Genomic DNA, 22,705 nt, shown 5'->3' with positions numbered 1-22,705 from the left:
TGAACTAGCATCGAATCTAATCTAGGGTAATAAACCGCAGGCCATAAATAAAGGCAAACCAATTATACCTGTTATTCTAAAAGCTAATATAAATTTTAAACTTTTACATTGTTGATTAAACATTTTTTAAACTATTATTAAGATATTGATTCCATTTTTATGATGAAAATGAGTCTAAATACGACGTTAATTGGATAATTATTTATATATTAATTATGTTTTACAGTCTTTTCACACACACATATACATTTTATTAAGTTATAATGACAAATCAGATTTATGTTACTATAATGCCACACAAATAATATCTATTTTAAACAATTCTGAAGTCTTTCTTGCATATATAGTCAAGATATGATGTTTTGATTACACTAGACCTACTGTATTAAATAAAATAAGCTAATATCCCCGTTTACTTTCAAAGAAGATCAATAACAATAATAGTTTCGTGGTTGAGAAATATCTATCAACTTTCAATACATAAAATTGTAACCAGAAACAGAGTTATTAATAAAAAAAGAGTATTGTCTTTCGGTCGTTGTTAGATAGAGCTTGAAATTGAAAACTAAAATAACGCTCAGTATCATTTTAGACATCGTATTAACCTTGATAACAATTGCTAAGTTCTTTCTATTCTTTTGGGAATGTACTATTTAAATAAATAAATATAAACAAGGCTTAATTTGAATTACAATTTATTATAATTAAAAATGTAAGACATAATGAATATAGAAATAATTCTCCGATTTATGTCGTGTTAGGCTCATTTCCATCATAAAATTGGAACCGATGCTTTAATAGTAATTTAAAAAATGTTTAATTAACAATGTAAAAGTTTAAACTTTGTATTAACCTTTGGAGTAACAGGTATAATTGATTTGCCTTTATTTATGACCTGCGGTTTATTACCCTAGACTCGATACTACTTCAGGTATGTCGCTTGGTGGGGGAAGCTTTCGCTGGAAAAGTAAGGTCCTTTAAAATCTTTGTAACATGTTGGACAGAATATATTTCTCGGAGTATATATGAGAGAGAGAGAGAGAGGTATAGTTTACCCGGACCTTCTTTTCTCGCGCTCGAACTTCGTTCATTTAGTCAACGAGACAAGTCGAGCTAGTGGAGCAAAATCTTTTTCGGCCAGTTCTGGGAAAAGCTGACTAAACTAAATATATAATGATCAAATATTTATAAGCAGCCACTGAATTATTACATTTTATAATAAATGAAGAAATACGTTCATAATACGTGACATTGATCAATTTTTTAATGACTCATATGTTACGTATTATTGTTAATAAAATCTCATTTTTTAAATTTATTATTGAATTTAGTACGTTAATGACAATAAAAAAATTGAAAAAGTTTGCACGAGTCTGTGCGATAATCGAACCCGAGTCCGCGTAGAATAGCAGGCAAGCACCTTATCCTGCGGTACGGTATTTATTCGATAGCTTAGAGGCAAACTCGCCTGTAAGATCGATGAAAGCTTTCTATATTAATTTTAACCCTTAGATGGTCGGGATTTGAACATTGAAAGTAGTAACAAAAACTATTTAATATTACTTCTCGGATTTAAATGTAAAAACTAAAAAATATATGTGTGTAGTCATGACGCCATATGTATGGCGTCATAGCGACGGGGAACGATTGGTAAATAATTTGATATTTTCATGGTAAATTAGGTTGAGTATGATACTTTTCAAAGCAAGATACAATACACAATGTAAGCTGACATTGTTTACACTGGATTTTGGTTTCTGATCTTTTTTTTACCATCTGGCATACGACACATCTCTTCTTTTTCCCCATTTGATTGAGATAATGTCTCCCACTAAAACGATCATTATTGGTTGTAAAGTAAAAGACGGCTTATCTTTTACATTCAGTATTACTTCAACGATTTCTGATCTAAACTTTTGAAAAGATATTCTCCGATTATTTATATTATACAATGCATGGGCATTTATAAGAGCCAAATCAAGTAAATGGAAAAATAATTTTTTATACCATTTCATTGATTTTCTAATTGATTCAGTCAAAGATAAATTCTTATCAATAATGTCAATTCCTCCCAAATTTTTATTGTAATCAATTATACATAATGGCTTTATTATATCCTCTGGAGTATGATAATTTTTCTTTCCCGTTTTTCTAAATTCAAGTTCATGTACCGTAGTAATCATGTATACTTCTTTTTTATCTTGACATTTTATAGCCATCCATATCATACTGTGAGCAACTTGTACCTCCCCTTTTCCAAGACGCAAATTCAGATTAGGCAATCCTTTCCTATTTTTTCTTATTGTACCGCACAATCCTGTATCTTTATCATATAGAAATTTAGTTAATGTAGGAGAAGTGTACCAGTTATCAGCATAAGCAATATGACCTTTGAAAAAGTAAGGTTTCATAAAATGTGCAATAACATCCCCAGAAACTCCTAAACCAAATTTTTCGCAGTCATTAGTGGCTCCTGTCTAAATGATAAAATCGATGATAAAACCACTTTCGCAGTCAACAATTCATATATTTTTATACCAAATCGATGGCGTTTCAAAGGTACAAATTGTTTGAAAGCTAATCGGGACCTTTTCACAAAAGAAGGCTTTCATCAATATATAGATTTTTACCTGGGTCCAAAAGACTTGAAAATTTTATTTTGAAATTATTTATAATAGGCTTTATTTTTTTCAGAAGATGTTTCATTAGTATAACATCATTTCGTAAATGCTGTTTGTCTTGAAAATGTAAGAAACGTAAAATTTGGCGATAACGATCTCGAGTCATAGTTTGTAGGAATATTGGAGTGAACAAAATGGATTTGCTACTCCAATAATCTTCCAGCCAACCCTTTTTCACATGTCCCATATGAATGGATAAAGCAAAAATATTAGAAGCTCATCAATTTCTAAATCAACCCAGTCTTTCATGTGTTTATGGGGATTTTCTGGATTTTAATATTGATATCGATTAGTTTCATTACGAATCAAATTCAAAAGTGAATCATTGAAAAGTAATTTGAAGTAATGAATAGGATCATTTCGCCACTCAATCGAACATTTGTTTGAATACCAGAATGCAGGGAAAATGTTTTGACAGACGGATAAATATAGCGGCCGTAAAACAGTTTCTGACCAGGGATGTAGTCTACATCATTATAAAATGATATAGAGAATTCATCGTCCACATCAGAATCTGCTTCGGAAGGCTCAGATTCTCCACAACTACCATATAAAAGTTCTTGTCGTTAATATTCATCATTTTCAGAAAGTAAAATGTAAATATGCTATTTCAAAAAAGTAAGAATTACCGTAATGCTAAATTGCTTTATTTAATTTTATAATGAGAAATAAAATGTAAACGCCATTTAGTGACAAAATGAAGACCTGCTTTATTTAAATAAATATATATTTCACCATTTGAACATTATACTTTTTATTTTAAATTAATATTACATCTCCAAAATTTTGACGCCTAAAGGCGTCATAGCGGCTGCCTAAGGGTTAAAATATAGTAAAAAATATCAGTTCTAATAGTATAGATATTGAATTAGTACATCTTTAATAACAGAGAAAATTATTTTTTTACATAATTGTAAACATTCATGGCCTAAATTCTTTAGTTTAAAAAAGCTGCTACAACATTACAAAGATTATTTTAGAATGCTGTAAAATGAAGAGACGCGATCAAGATTTTTATTTGGGATTATCTTCTGATTGTCTTTTGATGCAGTATATAATGTATACAGGGTGTAACCAGCCAAAGACCGAAAGATTTTGACCAGAGATTCTTGAGGCTATACTAAGTAGAAAAGTCCTATATTATAAGATCCGCAAAAGCATGATTGCTGAGATAAATCAGTTTGAAAGCGAGCAATCAGGGCTTTGATCGAACGGAAGAATTACTTTACTGTCGCTTTCGTTGACACCTCCCTTTCGAAAAACAAAAGAAGCTCGTACCTCTCCGCCGCTCCGTAATGCCGTACATGTACACACACACGCCCGCAACTACGCCGATTATTAATATTACCTCCTAACGTTCTACAATCCTGATCCAAGCACCGTATGAAATTTATTTTTCGCCTAATATTAACAGAATCCCTGTGATGTAATTATTAATACTAAAATACTAGACAACATTTCTGCGATTTAGATACCTTTTGCCTGTAAATTTTCGCCGCCTCCCGTCAAGCTTTTCAAAGCATCAGCATCATCTCTGCGTACTCTTCATTGGTGAAATCCGGCATTTTACCCACTCACATGTTTTCAAAATAAACAGATGAAGTATCTTTAGGTTTTTTCTTCCGAATCGTGTCATAGTAATAAACAATCAGTCTTTCGCATCTTTCGGATAGAGTGCAAGTGAACTGCATATCACGGGATATAATTAGTGGCCAAATTTTGTGTCAAAAATGCCGAATTTCACGAATGAGGAAGACGGCCAAATGGTGTACATCCTGGGAGAAGCTCGAGGTGTGGCGACAGAGGCGGCGAGAATCTACAGGGAAAGGTACCCAAATAGACGACACCCAATCAGTACGACGTTTACAGACACATATCGTAGAGTTTTAGAAACGGGTAATGTTTTGCCAAGACAGGAGAAAGGTGGACACAACTTACGTGACAGACGTGTGACGGAAAAAGTACTGAATCTAGTAGAAGCTGACCCGACAACAAGCACTCGCCGCATAGCTCGAGAAGTTAAAATCTCGCATATGACGGTACATCGAATTCTCAAGGCTGCGAATTTGTATCCGTACCATCACACACCCGTTCAGGATCTGTTGGAAGGTGATTTCGCACAACGCGTTAATTTTTGTCGTTGGCTTCTGACACAATCAGAAGTCAATCCTGGTTTTCATCGCCGAATTTTATTCACGGATGAATCCCTATTTACTCGTGCCGGAACATTCAATTTTCATAACTCTCACACTTACGCCGAGGAAAATCCACACTTCGTACGTGTGGTAAACTACCAGCATAGGTGGAAATTGAATGTTTGGGCCGGGTTAATAGGGACTCATGTGATCGGGCCGTTCGTCCTTCCAGAGAAAATGAATGGGGAGTTATATGCGAGATTACTCACGGAAGATTTGCCTGAGTTACTTGAGGATGTACCGCTAGACCTGCGGACCAAAATGTGGTTTCAGCAGGACGGTGCCCCACCTCATAATACTCGGCCAGTTTCTGCGATTTTGGAAAATTATTTTCCAAATCGATGGATCGCTTACCGAGGACCTGTGAGGTGGCCCCCTCGCTCTCCAGATCTGACACCACTGGACTTCTTTTTTTGGGGTCACCTAAAAAATGAAGTTTATGTGACGGAGCCTGGCTCGCTGGAAGTAGCGCTCGAGCGTTTAAAAGTGGCGGTTGCTAACATAGACGAACGTACGCTGGACAACGTATGGACAGAACTGCTGCGACGAGCGCGAGCTTGTATCGAAGCAGGGGGGAGACATTTTGAACAGCTTTTAAAATAATAGACTAAGGACGACGACGACGATTTGACATGACTGACGTGACGACTGACAAGACAAAGCGACGAAACATTACTTGACGCGACAGACGAACGAAGACAGAATTGGAAAACTTTCCCTGTAGATAAAAATTGCTTTTCATATGAAGGAAATGTAAGTCTTCTTTACTTCATTGGACATTCCGCGGCGGAATTGTACATTTTTTATTAGGATTATGTCATCTTCTAAGCTGTTGCAGCTGGAATCTGACTAACTTGTTTAGCATTTTAGAATCAATAATTACATCACAGGGACTCTGATAATATTAGGCGAAAAATAAATTTCATACGGTGGTTGGATCAGGATTGTAGAACGTTAGGAGGTAATATTAATAATCGGCGTAGTTGCGGGCGTGTGTGTGTACATGTACGGAATTACGGAGCGGCGGAGAGGTACGAGCTTCTTTTGTTTTTCGAAAGGGAGGTGTCAACGAAAGCGACAGTAAAGTAATTCTTCCGTTCGATCAAAGCCCTGATTGCTCGCTTTCAAACTGATTTATCTCAGCAATTATGCTTTTGCGGATCTTATAATATAGGACTTTTCTACTTAGTATAGCCTCAAGAATCTCTGGTCAAAATCTTTCGGTCTTTGGCTGGTTACACCCTGTATATGTCATATTAATATTTTGTATGGGAACATCGCCTCATCTCTGTCAGCCGTGCGTGTTTATTTATCAAGAGCAATTCTGTGCCTATATTTCTGTATATGAGTTATTTGAAAATAAATAGATTGCGATAATAATAAGAAATAAAACCCCAAATACAAGTCTTGGACATTGGAAATAATTCTTTAGATTGTATTAATTAAAACTATTATTTACTTTTAATTTCTATATTCTTATAAAACGTTATAATATCCCGCAAAAAACAAGTTTCGCTTATAAAAAAAGGCGGCAAGTACATTAATCGTCTAGCATAAATAAAATATTAAAATAAAATATTCGAATTAAAAAAAATTAGTGAAATCTAAATGTTAGGCAAATATATATTTTTACTGTAGCAAAGGTAAATTTTGAAAAAATAATAGTAACACAAGAAAGTTATTTGCCGGGTCCGTTGTATATAATGCATTAAATTGCCACGTTTTAAAACGACGAGAAGCAACACTTGTAATGTAAGATAGCGACTTAGGTACGAACATTATGGGCCCGACATGAAACTTTGTTATGTTACTATTATCTTTCACAATTTTAACTTTTGCTATAGTAAAAATATATACTTGCCTAACATTTGGATTTCACTAAATTTTTTAATTCGAATATTTTATTTTATTATATTATTTATGCTAGACAATTAATATAATTACCGCCTTTTTTTACAAGCGAAGCTTGTTTTTTGTGGGATAACGACTTACTTATACTTTAATATGCACTTTGAATTTATAACTTAAATGGCTCCTGAGTTGAGAAATTATGTCAACCAGGAAAAAGCAGGTTTTCTACGGCAGCCATATCTGGGTCAAATTGGACTTTGAAAATTAAAAAAAAAATTGTTTATAGAATTGATTACGTCTTTCATTTATAACAAAATTATAATATATTATTAAAACTTACTGCGAAAAACAAATTGTAAAAACTTATACAAAAGACTAGAGATGACCCCTTAAGAAGGAAAAAAATATTATTTTTTGCATATATATAGATAATAGAATATGATATCTCTGGATTACATGAACCGATTTTGATGTTCGTGATCACAAATAAAAGCTTTTCGAAAACGATTTTAGAAAAGCTTTACTTAAATCATAACAATGGATTATTCACGGAGATAAATCGGTTTGAATAATGAGATGGCCAAACTTGTTGTATAAGAGAGTAGTGCCTTAATGGCGATATATAGATGTCTTTATCTACTTTTATATATACTTGCCGTCGAGACACTACCGTGTCTCTTGATTGGGGTATATGGATAATGCAAGAAATAAATTATCGATTTTTCGGTGATTGAAAATTTAATTTCGAGAATTACTAATTTTCGACAATTTGATCATTTTAATTTTAAAATTATCAAGTGGTCGGTAATTGAACATTTATTTCGTACAATTACTAATTTTTGAATATTTCATAATTCTAATTCTTAAATGATCAATTACTGCGTAATTGATCATTTATTTCCTTCAAACATTGATTTTCAGGAATTTGATAATGTAAGTTCTGGAACTATCAATTGTTCGATAATTGAAAATTTCTTTTTGTAAGTGATTAATTATTCGTTATTTGGTAATGCATTTTGTAAAGTGTTAAATTTAGAATAATTCAAAATTTACATAAGTAAAAATATTAATTTTTTTTTAATTGATAATTCATATCTAAAAATTGACAAAAATATCATTTTTGCCGATCCCTGGAGAGACAGAGGGAAGAAAGGCAGCCGTTGCTGCAGTTGAAAAAGGGTGAATATTCTTATGTTTTCCGTTCCGTGACGCATAATGGGGCTGAGTGATTGAATAGAGTAAAAAAATCCATATATGTATATGTATAGAGCAAATGTTAAACCGATATACAGTTAGTTTGAAACATTTTAGAATGAAGAAGTGTATTATACATAACCCCTTAAGGATGAATTAGAGAGAGTTTGTAGATATCTGTGTGCGCTATTTATTAATATATTTAACATATTATATTAAAAAGTTACTCATAAAATGTATTATATTAATAGTTTAAGTGTGTCTTCACTAAAAGGAAGATTTTTTTTTAATTCTGGTCTCTTAGGTATGTTATATACGGATCTGATGACTTTAAGAATTCATGAAATACATCTCCTCATTCGTAGCTTTACGAGAGCACTTTCTTGTACAATTAAGCCTGTAATATTTATAGTCTTCGTGCCTACTTTCCTGCGCTTCTTCGGAAAGCAAGCCAATTGGTAAAGCTGCAGAGGCGAGAATATCGGCTCCATGAATTAAGATTTTATGATTTGTTGAGGACATGCAATACCAAGGGTATAATTGTACAGCTAACTTTGCCGTTTCAGTTGTGTAGAATTTAAATTTCTCTAAGTCAATTGATGAGTTACTATTAATTACTTCCAATATTACTTAAGTTTGTAGATCAAGTTTTCATTAATTTGTGTTATTTTAGAAGTTAATGCGGAGTTTCGAAAGTTTCGAAAAAGGACTCGTTATGTATTTCCGGTATTAGTGGAATTATAATCACGCTTTAAAAACTCAATTTTTATTCCTAATTCATCAATAAACTGTGTTTGGATATGTTCTTTTGCAGCGTTTTTGACCGATAAAGTAGTTGCTGTAGTTCTCTATTCTTTGAACTTCAAATTATAGCCGAGGTAAAGTGTATATTCCATAAATTTAATTCTTGCATGGAGTGGAGAAATACCTATATAATTGAATTGCTTGTTTATTGTGTGACATTAACTCATTAACGCCCAAGCGTCCCGATTTGGTGCACACTTTCAATGCGATTATTTTATGTGTTATCGACATTGAAACAATTTTATTTTTATATATTCTCTCGTAGAAATCTATGCTCTTTAATAATCCGGGATCAAAATTTTGATGACTTATCAGGGGGAAAAAATATGGTCGTTTTAATAATGAAAAACATGAAAAATTTCCATACAAATATTTTTGTGGAATTTTTTTTACTATGTTACCCCAAAATAATCGTGTTGCAATTATGGTCAGTGGTAATCGGAATAGTTGAAATATAATTCAGAATTTTTTTGAAATTTTTGAACCACCCCTTTTTACAATATAGCGGCCAGAACGTAAATATTCTAGAAAAACCTAAACTAATTTTTGTCTCGGAAATTATTTAGTTTAGCACAAATTATCTAAGAACAAAAATACTTTAAAATCAATTAGAGAATACACACAAATTTTTTGCAAATTTTTACAGAAGAGTTTTGGTTTTTCCAAATATAAAAATTGAAATTTCTCAAATTTGTTTTTCTAGTCTGCAAAAAGTTGGGGATATTCTTTGATCGATTCTAAGGTATTTTTGTTCTTAGATAATTTCTGCTAAACTAAATAGTTTCCGAACCAAAAATTAATTTAGGGTTTTCTTGAATATTTACGTTCTGGCCGCCATATTGTAAAAAGGGGTGATTCAAAAATTTCAAAAAATTAAAAATTATACTTCAACTATTCCGATCACAACTGATCATAATTGGAACACGATTACTTTGGTGTAACATTGTAAAATAAAATTCCAAAATAATATTTGTGTCGAAATGTTTCATGATTTTCATGATTAAAGCGGCCATATTTTTTCCACTGATATGTCATCAAAATTTTGATCCCGGATTATTAAAGAGCATAAATTTCTACGTAAGAATATATAAAAATAAAATTATTTCAATGTCAATAACATAAAATAATCACATTGAAAGTGTGCATCAAAATCGGGACGCTTGGGCGTTAATGGGTTAATTCTAATTTTGATAAATCGTTCATCTCACATGGACGAGCGCCATATAAGAAGCATTTACTAGCTACAGTTTTATTCGTCACATGCTGTGCCACTTTTCTGTTTAACATCGTAAAATGTATAAAATGCCTTACTGTAATATACTTATTTTGCTGTTGTATGATTGTCGGTTGCAACTTTTCTATTTCATTTTCAACACGCTTTTTTTCCAGCGTTTATAATATCTGTAGTTTCGTTATGAAATTGAAATCTTATATCTCTGCAGTACCTAGTTGAGGAAGGTCGTGTATTTACCCAAATCTCTTCATTCTTATTACTATTAAGAGTAATTTTCAAGGGAACGATTGATGTCATTAATAAATTTCAATCGCTTCTCGTTTTATTATCATTCAAAAATACTTGAGAAAATTCCCTTTATCCCGAAGAACCTTCAAAGCCGCATTTCCTATGCAATATTTTTTCATGATTTTGCCAGATTATATAACTCATCATTATTTTTGGTTTCGCAGATCCTTGTAACTGTGTGATTAAGCATATGTTGTAAAGAAACTTTCACTGAAGTTTCTGTAATTTTCACATCGTCTGAATAACAGTCTTGCATTGCAATCTGGATTTTTTTTTTAACTGGGAAAAATGTTGTAACCGATTTTTTTAATAGCAGTTCTGATTACTTCATACTGAAAGCGAGATAGCTTTGCTTGTGTAAAAATTAAAAGAGCTAACTCAGGGTTGACAACTTAGTCATTTTGATTTAATAGTGAGGCGGAAGCAGTATCATCGATCAGGCTCGGGGAATATGAACTTTGAGGAGTACGTATTTTGTATCTTTTAGTTTACTTACCGCACTCATATTCCTTTACAGGCATACCTCTTTTACATTTTCTGTCAGACTCTACCAAAACACCAGATAAGGTGACAGTTATTTCGCCTATCATTCATTAGGAAAATTTTGTCTTGAAATGGTCCCTGTTATGATTAACTTTCTTAGGATTTTAGTTTTAATGAGGCAAAAATCGTTAGCTTATTTCGCGGTAATTTACAGAACACTGACCATTGTTTAATATTGCGAACTATACTTTTTTCAAAGAAATTCTTCCATCGATGCGGTCTAGAATAAAACTTCACATAGATCTCTATGTTGTATTACAACCTCCATAATACAATTGTATATGTTATATCCCGTATAAAACTATAGTTCTAATTGTTAATGAAATACTAATCACATTGCTACAGAAAACAAGTCTATTATTCAATGCGCAAAAGAATCTTAGGTTTTAAGCATAATATTGACGTATATTGGAATATATCAATGAAAATTTTAGAAAAAAGAGTTTATGTTATTAGTTTGAAGGAAACTTCAATATTAGATTAGAGCTTAGCGGAGCTTTTTTTTCTAAAACAAATAAGCGAATAAGTTCACCTACTAATTCCTCTTAAGAAGATGCATTGCGCGTCGAAGTACTTCTAAATTCTCTTCTGTAATTTTAGAAATTTGAATATTTTCATAGGGACCAAAATGGCTCGTATTGATCTGCTTAATTGACGTAAAGGCTTTTTTTCTATTAAAAAAAAAAATCGGATATTAATAATAATATTTTATTTCCCATCAATAATTTGGAGAAAGGGAGCCTTTCCGACGCTGCGCCAAACTTCAACCAGTAATTTGAGACCAGGAAGAAATAAATATTCTCCATAAATGTAGAAGATTTTTTGGAAATACTATAATAGCGCAACAAGGACAAATTTAGAAATTTCTTTTTTGCGCTATTATAGTATTTCCAAAAAATTTTCTACATTTATGAGAATGTTTGTTTTTTCCTGGTCTAAAATTATTCGTTGAAGTTTGGCGCAGCATCGTAAAGGCTCCCTTTTTCGACATTATTGATGGGGAATAAAATATTATTAATATCTGATTTTTTTTATATTTTTTTTTAATCCAAAAAATAATTCTTTACGTCAATTAAACAGATCAATACGAGCCAACTTGGTCTCTATGAAAATATTCAAATTTATGAAATTGTAGAAGCGAATTTAGAAGTACTTTTTCGACGCGCAATGCATTCCCTTAACTCTTAAGGTTATTTTCTGTGATGCTTTTGACGGTGAGATCAGTTACGGGTTGTTCCTTTTTCTTATCTTTATGATTAGATATTTTAGTGGGTTTTATATATAGAATTAAAAGACTTTCGAGATAGAAGTACATTTAACAGTAAAAGTAACAAATTCCGATCTGGTATTAATATAAAATTCTACATATATCTCAGAATTGCAAAGCCAAATAAAATTTTAAAAAACAGGTTAAAACATTACCTTCAACTAATAATAAAAGAGGAAAGAAAATTTGCAAAGCGAAAGTATTATTTTGTACTATAGCATTATTTTTCACGTCGACCCGACTGTGTGACGTCCAGGGTTTTGCAAGGGCCCTTGGGCTACGGAGAAATCTCCTGTCAACTAGAGAAATGCTGATCTTGTGAATCGTTACAGGTACCGCTGGGCAAATTAGCGAGGGGTGAATCCGTCGGACCCGATCAATTGATAATTTGTGCATGTCAGGCGCGAGTAATAACTTTAATTAGTACGCGAGTGCATGTTAAGATTGATAGTTCGATTGTTAGAGTGCCCGTTCTCTTGAATTGTGTTAAGCCCGCGGACCTAGTTGAGTTTTCAGAGTATTCGCAATCTTCGGAGCTCGAATCATAATAACGTTGGTCGGTTGTTGTGATCAGGAGCGGGGGTAATAGACGATTGTAATCGAGGATCGTATAACGCGCACACGCAAAGAAGGGGACTTATCAGAGTGACGTCAGCGTGGTAGTTGATCGGAGAATCCATCAGTGGCGCGCGGAATACCGCGCGACTCAGTGGATTCCCTCGTGAGGCTAACTGATTGTGCCATTGGGACTCCCGCTACGTCCGCACATCTTAGGTTGCGTCCACGATAGTGAAGCCGCGTTCACTTAGCTTGGCCGCGTATAAAGATAGGAAATTTGTAATCGTGTAGAATTTGTAGGAATAACGTAATTCTTAGACAAATTTCAGGTTATTCTTTGATAATATTATCACCTCAACTCCTAAAAAAGCGTTCGAAGATTAGAATCTTCTCTGTTAAATAAATATTCAGAGTTCGTAATTTCGAAGGCGCCCGGATCTTATAGGAAGCCGCCTATTGGGACGTGTACAATGACCGCCACTAATGGTCCCTGCAAAAATTTTTTTATGCATTTAGGAACCATACCCCCACAATGCATTTTTCCCCGCCTGAAGCAGTTCTTATGTGTAGTGACTCTAAAAAGGAGGAGCGGGCATATGATGTGTGTATGATAGGCTATCCTTTTTTAGTGGTAAATTAAAGAAAAATCGTTATATTCATTTAAATTCTCTTTTATTTATAAATTTGTTTAATCTTGTCGACTCTCTCTTACACATACAAGTTTTGAAATAAAATATTGATATTCCCAGGATGGATAGTCTCTTTTTTCAATATTATTTGTAAAAACAATTTATTAATGTATAATAACAAACTACGATTATTTATAATAAATAATGTTAAACTAATCTTCATAAAATGAATTTTATTTTATTAAAGCAACATATAGTTAACGCCTAAAAATTGAAATAATTTAATTTATCAATTAATAATGATTCAATTAACTAATACATTTTACCATCACCAAAGCTTAACTTACTGAACACATTGAATACATTCATTTACTATAATATTCCACTTACTTTAAGCATGGATGCAAGCAAATACAAATGCAAAGTAAATTTACCAATAGAAAACTAAATGTATATGTTTATCTTTCAGACTCATGACAGATGATGACGTTTAAAACACTCGTTTGGTTAAGAAACCGTGCTGTCAGACTGACAGTTCTGCACTTTTCACTCACTCTCACAGATAGGTCCAGTGGTATAGACTCATCACAAAATCAACCAGTGGAATAAAATTATTCTAAACAAAGACGCAGATAGAAGTCCATGGGTTAGAGAGAGAAAAGCAATGGCGACGTCCGAGATAGGAAAATAAGCGAAGAAGGCCTGGATGAAACCACGTTCAACGGTATAAGAATCTCTCTTTCACTCTAAGGCATTTAAAAAAGGATAGCCTATCATACACATGTTATATGCCCCCCTCCTCATCTTTCCAGTCACTAAACGTAAGGACTGTTTCAGATGGGGAAATATGCATGGTGGGGTTATGGTTTATAAACGCATTCAAAGAATCTTGTAAGCTATTAGTGGCGGACATTGTACATCGTCGGTGAGGAGAGACTCCCCCCTACCCTTCTATTCTAACTTTCGGGGTAAACAGTGGCGTCACATTTTTATTCGTCAAGATTTAATAATATCCGACTCAAAGATGCTTTTATACTTAACTTATACACCGTACATAATCTAAAAGACATTTTTATTATCTTTTAGCTAACTTGATGGTTTAATATTTTTAAGACTATATACAGTAAGTGATCTTTGAAAATATCCTGTTAATTTCGATACTATCAAATTTCATTTTGGTAATAAAAAAACAGTTATGTATGCAGTCTACATGTTTTAATCTTAAATGTTTTGCTGGCTATACTATTTAATTTCTTCAGCTTATGCGATCTCTGACACTATTATCTTTATTAATTATTGCAAATTAAACCTAGAGCTAACACTGTGCTTACTAACAGACTACAGTTCTTTTACAAAAGATTTATTTTCATGAAAATACATTCTTATATTTATTTGATAAAATTAGGACAGCTAATTTATTATTTATTAATAAAATATTTATACTAATTTTCTGAAAGATTATCTCCCAAATTAGGAAAAATTTTTTAGAGACGATAATAATTTCTTTTTACTCTGATTAGAGAAGTGTAGATTAATATTTAGTTTTATTATTTTTTTATATTATATTATTGAATATTAAATAGCGATTAGGAAATATTCATCTACTTTTCTTCAATCGTAGTAATAAGAATGTTTTATTGTCTCCTGGAAAATTGTTCGAATTTAGGATATAGCCTTTTAGACAGTTGCTGTCTATATCGGCTTAAAGAAAAGAAAAAATAAAACATATATTATGATAATGATTTCAATGCCTCAAAGTATAGCATATCCCCCAAAAAACAGACTTCGCCTGTAAAAAAGGCGGCAAGTACATAAACCATCTAGCATAAATAATATAGTAAAATTATCCATTTAAAAAAAGTGATGAAATCCAAATATTAGGCAAGTATATTTTTTCACCTAAGCAAAAGTTAAATTTTCGAAAAAAAAAAGGAATAAAAAAGTGACTTGCCGGGCCCGTAAAGTCCATGCACAGTGGGAAATTGAATCGTGTGTGAGATTCAGCTGTAGCGTAGTATAGTAAATTTCATGTTAAAATACAGAGTGAAGTTAACCGAATCACATACGATTCTATTTGTCATTGTGCATGGACATTACGGGCCCAAGCAAGTAACTTTTTTGTTCCTTTTTTTTCGAAAATTTAACTTTTGCTAAGGTGAAAAAATATACTTGCCTAATATTTGGATTTCATTATTTTTTTTAATTGGATAATTTTACTATATTATTTATGATAGATGGTTTATGTACTTGCCGCCTTTTTTTACAGGCGAAGTCTGTTTTTTGTGAGATTTCATAACGTTTGGTAAGAGTATAATATTTAAAAAATTAAATTATTCTTTTAATTTCTATAGAATTTAAAGAAAATGTCCACCCGTCTCATTTTTTGAAACAGCAGCGCTTATCTAATAAAAATATATATATTAATATTGAAACAATATCACAGTCAACACATTGAATTTATTGATAGTTGTAATGCATTTTGCATAAATGAACTTCATAATTAATGCTCAGGCTAGTTTTTTAATGTTTTTAGTTTCACCATAATAAAAGTTTGATTAAATTTTTCATAATCAATAAACATACTTTCAACATATAAAAATAATTAAGTAAAATGTATGTTTTAATTAATTTACATTTCTTCTTTATCAACATTTGACATTTTACCAACATCTAACTTTGCCAAACTTCAGTAACTCCATCAGCTGCTTGAGATGATACAGGGGCTAGACTGGACAAGCAATTTGCAAAGTTTGAATAAGCTACAATCAAGCATATAATCAAAGCTGACAATGTCATTTTGCATACCACATTTCTTTTTAGCACCAATCATTGTTACGTTTATGCTGCTAACTCTTGACAAAGGTGACATAGGAGATACATTGGCGAGTCGTCCTTATAACATTTCCTGTGCCAGAGTCCTCAGATGTTCGTTTCGCTAATTTCTATACACTGTTGAAACTGGTCGGACTTCTGGTGCTGCAAAATGGAGTGGAAACCCTTAATTTTTGGACTGAGTTTCAATTGAGAATAAACGTGCATTTTTTCATCCATTCCAATGACCAGTATATTGCCTTTGGCCTAGAATCTTAGCATAGGTAACAGAGGAAAACAACCAACAGTTATTAACTCAATTTTACAGAATTTCATCCAATGAGTCTCATTCTTAAATTATGGCTGAGCAATGGATGACGTTTTTCTGAATATTGGCTTATTCTTACTTTGTCAATCTTTCAGTGCTTTCATCTTTGCATGTTTCAAGTACCAGAATGCAGGAATGAAAAGCCCAATGTTTGAGTTAACTCCAATAGTTAGTATTTATGCGAACCATCCTCATTGGATTTTTAATTCAATTGTACCAAATATATTTAAGTCAAAGCACAAGTATTACTGTTTGCTATAATAGACTTATACAGTGACTTTAAAATACTAAATGACGACACTACGAGTAAACCTAAAATCAAATACATCATTTAACAATCTCAATCTTCAATGAAAATAAATATTTGAAGGAACATGAAGCATCTCAGTTACTTACCAGTATTTGATGTTGCCCCATCTCCATTTTTTTTATTGCTTAGTGACCTAAATTCCTTCAGACTAAAGATCTGTAATATTTGGTTGTCTTCGCATTTTTGTAAACATCTATTATCGTAAAATTAGCTTAAATTCAAACACTAATCAACTTGTACTCAACGTAAATGAAAGTTCATCGGAATACTTCATATTTTCCAAACAAGCATTACTAGAATTTAATCTAAAATATTTGTTCACATATATGATATTACCTATCGAACAATTGAAATCCATATCAGTTTAAAATAAAGAAAAAGTTAAACATAAATTTTATTAATGATTTCCACACCTGGAAGTCGAGCATATGATTATTAAATACCTTAACAATTTCTTTCAATTAATATCCTCCTGATAATGACCGATGCACATTAATGTTGAAAGTATACTTCTCATTTGGTACAGAGTTGTTAATATTAATCTTATTTAATCCAGTCAGCTCTATCCTCAACAATGAAAATAAAAATGTTCTGTCTTAATTTAATCTGAAAAAGAAATATATACCCCACAAAGTACCACAAAGTATATTACATCCTGTATTGTAAAATATAATGTTATACTTATCTAATTCGCGATTCCTTTTGTCACTGTTAATTGAATTTATTTATGATTTTAGAAATTTAACAGATGCAATATCGCAACGTGATGAATAACGTCACTGCATTAAATAAAAGTAACCTCACATTACAACTTACAGTTCAATATAGTCGCCGAATTAATTATCAATTATATGGATTTTAATTGACAGTTCACAACCATATATAGTTTGGTGGTTGAGAATATTATGTTGGAATCGTTGTGAAAATGACGTCATTTTTCTTAGCGACCAACTTCAGCCCGAGACATTCATTCTGGCTGGAAAAGAAGAAGAAGAAGATTATGGAGAAAAATCTTAAATTCGATATATATATATAGCTAACATAGTATGAGATCTCTGGATTGCATTAACCGATTTTCATGTTTATGGTCTCAAATGAAAGCTTCTTCACAACCAGTTTAGGAAAAGCTTTAGTTAAATCATGACAATAGATCATTCACGGAGATAAATTGGTTTGGAAATTGGGACGACCAAACTTGCTGTATAAGTTACACGGTAGCGTCGGCGGTATAGACATGTCATTATCTACTACTTTTATATGTACTTGCCGTCGAGACACTACCGTGTCTCTTGATCAATCGCTAAATCATAAGTAATCAACTTTAAAGTGTTTGTTTGTTTATTTGTTTGCTAGCTTGCTGGTTACATGTGTGTAAGCGTGTGTGGACACCCATTAATCGATAATCGATCGTTAACTCATAAGTAGGCAACATCGGAGCATTTATTAATTTCTTTATTTGCTTGCTTGGTGCTTACGTGTATTTGAGCGTGTATATAAACCCATTGATCGATAATTGATAATCCATAATCATTAGATAATCAATCTTGGATAGTCGATGGCCTAATCGATAATCGATAAGTAGCCAACTGCAAAGTGTTTGTTTGTTTGTTTATTTGTTTACTTGCTTGTTGGTTAGTTATATGTGTACGTGTGTATGTACCTACAAATCGATAAATGAAAAGTAACCAATTTTAGGGTGAGACATACTCGAAAAATGAAAATGGAAAAAATTGAAGTGTCCTGTCAAAATTCGGCCTTACGGCTGCTATATCTCTGGAATGCATGAACTGGTTTTCATGGTTGACGGTTGATTTGAAAGATCTTTGAATACTCAAAACATTTAAACTTAAGTGAAACATGTAAATTAATAATGTTACGAAAGAAATTGATATGAAAATTAGGTGACTTAAACTTACTGTATACAGGGTGTATCAGCTATGATGTTTTTAATTTTAACCACATATTCTTGAAGATAAACTAAGTAGAGTAGTCCTATTGGCAGTGAAAAGCACCACCATGTCAAGAGTGGCGTTAGTGTAAAAAATCAAATATGGCTGGTTGGATGATACATGTATCGGCTGCGTTCGTCTATTAGCTGCAAGTACTAAAACTTTACAATGTATGTCGCATAAAATATAGGTTTTCAATATTGGCAGTACATAAATGAACGCAGCCTTAAAATATCAAATCAATAGAGCCTAGACTTACACAGAATTTTCTCCTAACAGTAGATTTTCGATAGTAAGCCGCAAACTCCATTCTTTACATTTTTCTTGAAAATGTTAATTTTAAAAAAACTTTAAAATAATGAAAAAACAAAATGTATCATCCGATCCGTCATTACTATTAATTTACGATTATTCCGGTAGTGTCGCATTCTATTTTAAAACTCTCAATAATGTAACATCCGTAAAAGCATCATTGCCGAGATAAATAAATTTTAAACCGATAAATCAGGACTTTGAATCAACGGAAAAATTACTTTACTTTCTCTTTCGTTGGTAGTTCCCTTTCGAAAAACAATAGCAGTTCGTACTTCTTCACCATTTCGTATTGCGTACACGCACATACACGCACCCAACTACGCCGATTATTACTATTACCTCCTAATATCTTACATTCTTGATCCTAGTGCTATAAGAAATTTATTTTCTTTCTATTTTTGAAGGGATCTTCAAAAACACCTATTAAGTTGAAAATTCTGGGTAACGACATGACGTTATTTGTAGATTCATTTTGAAGCCATTTCTTTTTTTCGGTGTTGCGAAGTATAAAATGTTCTAATTAATAAGGTAGTCAAAGAAGATGTATTATATCCAAAATCAATTATAAGTAGTTTGTTGTTTTTTTTTAAATCTTACTGTGTTTTATCAGATAGAGTAGTTTGCTGTGTGTGCATCATTGGAAGAGCAAAATTACTCGAAAATTGGTTTTAAAGTTTAGCCATAGTGTTCTCTGGAAATTTTGACCTAAGTGGGAGCTTAAAGGATCCCTTTAAGAATAAATAAGTCTTTTTTCATTTTATAAAAGGACAAGCCACTATATCAAGATTAATTTTTTTTTGTGTGGTAGATTTTTATTCATAATCTTTGTACGCTCATAGGTACGAGAAGATTCCAGATAAGTTAGTAAATACTTATGCTTTCCTCTTCATTTTATTATGAATTATTTGGTAAATTGGTAAAAATTTCATTCCCATATTTATATTACCTTCGAGTCACTATAAACTAGACTCTGGTCCAGCAATTGGCTAGTTTCACTGACAAGTCTTTTAGGCAGAAACTATGTAAAAAGTATTAGGCAAAAAATATGGATAATCGACGGCATAAAGAAAAAATTATTCTTAATTCTGTGGGTTGTCCTTTCTTGAAATGGAAAAAGACCTAATTAGTCTTAAAGGGATCCTTCAGGCTCTTGACTTAGGCCGAAATTTCAAGACAAGACTATGGCATTACTTGTGTGAAAACCGATTTTCAAGTCGTTTCACTTTTTCAATATATAGCAATCTGTCCTATGTAATACAACAGTAAGATTCAATTTGAGATTAAGTAGTCAATGCCCTTAGAAGGCTTTCGCATTGCATCTCTATCGCGCATCAGTAGGGCCGACTAGTAGTAGCTTATCTCCTGGCGCTCGGTCGCCCCATGCTCCTCGGAGCTTTCTACTAGCTAGCATCTAGTATCAAGTTTGCCGCTAGGTGGACATGGTTTTTGAGTTTTTCTTGCAGTAAAAAAATGTACTGCACCTGCCTATAAAGGGCAGAGTAATTCCAGTCTAGCACAGTCCGAAACGTGGATTAGTGGTGTATTACTACCACACATCCAGTCAGCTACACAGTGATATCTGTAGGCTCAGCAACCTTTTTTTTATCACCCAGGAGGGGAAATGCTTTGCGCATTCCCTCGCCCTAAGATGGTGGTCGGCCAAGGGATATGTGGAACTCCCACTAGGGAATTGCTTTCCCAGAGTATACCCATTAAAACCCCTCCTGTCGGGCTCTAGGAAGCCAGCCGCGTCCACTTCTGATCTGGAGCAGTGCACTACACAGAGTGGACGCGACCTTGGACTGATTAAGGGCCTTCAACGAGCGATAAGGCCCCTAGTCGTCGGGAGAGAGGGTGATGGTAAGACCATCCTTCTCCTCCCGGACCTTAGCATTCTTGATGAGTAGCACCGCGCTGGAAAAGCGCCTAAAGGTCTCCCAGTTATCCCTGGAAGCCGTTATTAACGGCACCAGGGTGGTCCCCTCCAAGGATGGAACTCCCAGAGCTGTACATAGCTCAAGACGATCGGCTTCCCAGAGTGGGCAGCCAAAGACTGTGTGCTCGACATTGTCAACATCTGCCGAATACAAGCAATGGTTGCTCTCTCTCATTTTGATCCGCCATAGGTGATAAAGAAAACTACCATGCCTAGAGGTATCTGGGAAACATGGTTGCCTGGCTTGCGAAATTCGCGAGCCATCCAATCACCGATGGCGGGAATCAAGGCATGGGGCCAACGACCTACTGGGTCGTGGTCCCATTCCCGCTGAAAACGCTTTAACAGGCGCTCCTCCGAAGATCGGGGGGACGCGCCAAGGCCCCCATCAGGGAACCCACGCGTCGCCATATAATCCTCCTTGTGCTTAAGCGCAAGGAGGTGGGCCGATGGAAGACCCGCTATAACCAGCACTGCCTCATTAGGGGCAATGCCGACGGCACGTGAGACCCTGAGGGCCATGACACATTGGGCCGAGTCCAGAACTCGCCGAAGCGATTTCTTCTGACCAGACTCGGCCCACGCAGGAGCGCCGTACAGGAGGATGCTGTTCACCATGTTGGTGTACAGTCTCCTGCACGCCGCCCGAGCTCCACCCGCTTTTGGGAAGATGCCCATCAGAGCGTTGGCAGCTCTCTTCGCTTTAGCTCCCGCTTCAGCTATGTGCTGACTGAAAGCCAATCTGCAATAGAATAGTATCCTAAGGTACTTAGCTGGAAAGACACAGAAAATCTGGTCCCCTCCAATAAGATCCCAGGAGGCCCAGGCGACCACTTTCGGCTCAGGAACAACATCTTCGTTTTGGAAACGTTGATCCGAGACCTTCAGGCCTCAGCCAAGCACACAGCTTCGCGAGAGCCCTATTTGTCATGAGGCCCAGGGCTTCAACAGTCCTGAATCTCGCGAGCAATGCCGTATCGTCGGCATAATACACCACGCGACACCCACTAAGCAGGTAGACCCTGAGGAGTCCATCAAAGCCGATGTTCCACAGGAAAGGACCCAAGACAAATCCCTGCGGAACACCAGCCAGGACCCCACAACTGCCGCCCGAGCACGAAATCAATCGATCTCGTAAATAATCGCCGATAAATTCAACGAGAATTCGCGGATCCGAAGGATTCCGCGGAAGGGCCCAAACAAGGGTGGAGTGCCGGATGATGTTGAACGCGTTTTTTATGTCCAGAGACACCATCACCGAGTGCTCAGCCGTAAATAGGGACCACTTTTGAGCGTCCCTGATAAACCCGCAAACATCCAGCACGGCATCGACCGTGGAACGATTAGGCCGAAAACCGTACTGAGCGTTCGCGAGCGGCGTGAGCGACTCATAGACTGCCGTGAGTCTCGAAGCAATGACTCACTAAAATAACTTCCTCGCCACCGAAATGAGGGAGATAGGCCGAAACCCACCCCCTGATTTGGGAATGAGCACGATCCTCGCCCTCTTCCAGTGGCTGGGGAAACGTCCGGCTTTGAGCCATCGCTCGAACACATTGGCGTATGCTCTGGGGTTTGCCAGGGCTGTGACCTTCACAACTTCCGGAAGAATGTCTTCCGAACTAGGGGCTCCCTTATTAGGAAGCTGCCCGGCCGCGTGTAACATCCCCTCCGGAGTGATCCGGTCACGTTTCGTGTAGTGGGAGGATACGACACAGAGAGATTCTCTACAGTATCTGATTTGTATTTAAATATTGTTGTTTAATCTTGTATATATCTGTAATCTTGTCTATTCTTAATAAACGTTTTTTA

The 22,705-nt window shown here is 34.5% G+C and overlaps 1 protein-coding gene across 21 annotated transcripts in view; it reads left to right on the top strand.

Moving 5' to 3' along the window:
- Positions 1-22,705, top strand: part of Csk (C-terminal Src kinase) — a 278,720-nt gene that overhangs the window by 131,779 nt on the left and 124,236 nt on the right. The window contains exons 6-7 of one of the 21 annotated variants that reach the window (XR_010822617.1): positions 13,714-13,968; positions 14,082-14,212. The exons of 19 other annotated variants lie outside the window; for them this stretch is intronic. The gene's annotated coding sequence lies outside the window, so the exon portion shown is untranslated. The remainder of the gene's footprint in view (positions 1-13,713; positions 13,969-14,081; positions 14,213-22,705) is intronic. One more of the 21 variants, XR_010822618.1, reaches the window with a different exon arrangement.

Source organism: Prorops nasuta, unplaced genomic scaffold (assembly GCF_024137725.1).
Source record: "Prorops nasuta isolate Cenicafe-Biocafe unplaced genomic scaffold, Cenicafe_Pnas_1.2 PNAS00005, whole genome shotgun sequence".
Classification (NCBI taxonomy): domain Eukaryota; kingdom Metazoa; phylum Arthropoda; class Insecta; order Hymenoptera; family Bethylidae; genus Prorops; species Prorops nasuta.
Note: the sequence above shows the minus strand (reverse complement) of the source record. Positions and strands in the feature narration are given on the sequence as shown.